The sequence below is a fragment of the Rattus norvegicus genome, chromosome 20 (genome assembly GCF_036323735.1).
Source record: "Rattus norvegicus strain BN/NHsdMcwi chromosome 20, GRCr8, whole genome shotgun sequence".
NCBI classification, from domain to species: Eukaryota; Metazoa; Chordata; class Mammalia; order Rodentia; family Muridae; genus Rattus; species Rattus norvegicus.
Genome location: NC_086038.1, coordinates 1,233,322 through 1,235,647, shown reverse-complemented (window position 1 = coordinate 1,235,647; position 2,326 = coordinate 1,233,322). Strand labels below are relative to the sequence as shown.

Here is a 2,326-nt window from a genome sequence, read left to right as displayed (position 1 = left end):
TGTGTGCGGGGTCAGGGGGCTGGAGCACAGGATCTGCTCCTGGGTGCAGTCTTGAACTGAAGGAATTATCAACATGCTTTAATATCTTTATTTCTTCCTTGACCAAGTTATCATTGAGTAGAGCGTTGTTCAGTTTCAATGTGTATATGGGATAAGACAAGCCTTAATCCATGGTGGTAGGATGCATGGGATTATTTCTATTTTCTTGTGTCTATTGATGTTCTATAGATATCTGTTAAATCCATTTGGTTAATAACTTCTGTTAGGTTCTCTATGTCTCTGTTTAGTTTCTGTTTCCACGATCTGTCCATTGATGGGAGTGTGGTGTTGAAGTCTCCATTATTATTGTATGAAGTGCAATGTGTGCTTTGAGCTTCAGTAAGGTTTCTTTTAAGAATGTAGTTACCCTTGCATTTGGAGCATTGATAATCAGGATTGAAAGTTTATCTTGGTGGATTTTTCCTTTGATGAATAGGAAGTGTCTTTCCTTATCTTTCTGAATAACTTTTGGTTGAAATTCACACAAGGATGGGCCATATCCTTGAACTGTGAGCTGGAATAAACCTTTCATTCTTTAAGTTACTTTTGTGAGGGTATTTTATTACAACAACAGGAAACAAAACTAAGGCAACTTGTATGGTAAAGCATTTCCCTAATTTTTCTCTAATCCTTTCAGCTTTTCAGGTCTTACAGTGAGGTCTTTGATACATTTGGAATCTTTTGAAGTGTAAAATACCTAATGTAGTTTTATTCTACATATGGATATCTACTTTTCCAAACACCACTTGTTCAAGAGGATGTCTTTTGTCCAGTGTGTAGTTTTGACATATTTGTAAAAAAATCATAGGGCTTATATAAGAATCTTGCATTTTATATTGTTTTTATTAAATTGTTATTATTCTATTTACATCTGTTATATATAAGTCTGTTCCTGTGTCAGTAGCATGTAATTTTTATTCTTATGGCTTTGTAGTCTAATTTGAAATCAATATGGAGATATCTCCAGCACTGTTATTTTCTTCATAGAATTGCTTTTTCCACTATTGGTCTTTTGTGGTTCAATATCCCTTTAAGATTTTTCTTTCTTTTTTTTTTTTTTTTACTTTTTTTTTTAAAATTAACTTGAGTATCTCTTATATACATTTCGAGTGTTACTCCCTTTCCCGGTTTCCGGGCAAACATCCCCCTCCCCCCTCCCCTTCCTTATGGGTGTTCCCCTCCCAACCCTCCCCCCATTGCCGCCCTCCCCCCATAGACTAGTTCACTGGGGGTTCAGTCTTAGCAGGACCCAGGGCTTCCCCTTCCACTGGTGCTCTTACTAGGATATTCATTGCTACCTATGGGGTCAGAGTCCAGGGTCAGTCCATGTATAGTCTTTAGGTAGTGGCTTAGTCCCTGGAAGCTCTGGTTGCTTGGCATTGTTGTACTTTTGGGGTCTCGAGCCCCTTCAAGCTCTTCCAGTTCTTTCTCTGATTCCTTCAATAGGGGACCTATTCTCAGTTCAGTGGTTTGCTGCTGGCATTCGCCTCTATATTTGCTGTATTCTGGCTGTGTCTCTCAGGAGCGATCTACATCCGGCTCCTGTCGGCCTGCACTTCTTTGCTTCATCCATCTTGTCTAAGATTTTTCTTATTTCTGTTTTGTAACTTCTGATAGCACTAAATATCTAGTTTGCTTTTGGCAATACAGCAATTGTTTACAGTATTAATTCTTTAGGCTTCCCAGTGTTAAATGCTTCCTCAAGATGTATGAAAAAATAGTTTTAAATTTACTTAATTGAAAATTAGAGTGCTTGATACATCAGCACATATACTAAATATGGAATGATAGAGAGAATATAACATGGTCACTGCACAAGGATGACACGCAAATTTGTGAAGCGTTCCATATGTTTTTAAAATATTTATTTGTCATATATTAACTACACTGTCTCTGTCTTCAGATGCACAAGAAGAGGGCATCGGATCCCATTACAGATGGTTGTGAGCCACCATGTGGTTGCTGGGATTTGAACTCAGGTCCTCTGGAAGAGCAGTTAGTCTTCTTAACCTCTGAGCCATCTCTCCAGCCCCAATGTTTCATATTTTTAAATATCTTCGACAAAATTGTAGAATAAAACTTCCATAAACTAAAGAAAGAGATGCCCATAAACATACAAGAAGTCTACAGAACTTCAAGTAGATTGGACCAGAACGGAAATTCCTCCTGTCACATAATAGTAAAAACACCAAATGCCCAAAACAAAGAAAGAATATTAAAAGCAGTAAGAGAAAAGGTCAAGTAACATATAAAGGCAGATGTATCAGAATTACACCAGACCTCTCAC

At 37.6% G+C, this 2,326-nt stretch overlaps 1 non-coding gene across 1 annotated transcript; it reads left to right on the top strand.

Annotated features, from left to right (window-relative positions):
• Window positions 1-1,788: 1,788 nt before the first annotated feature.
• On the top strand, window positions 1,789-1,894 carry LOC120099046 (U6 spliceosomal RNA). The gene has a single exon (XR_005497870.1). It is a non-coding gene; the product is annotated as a U6 spliceosomal RNA (small nuclear RNA).
• The last annotated feature ends 432 nt before the right edge of the window (window positions 1,895-2,326 follow it).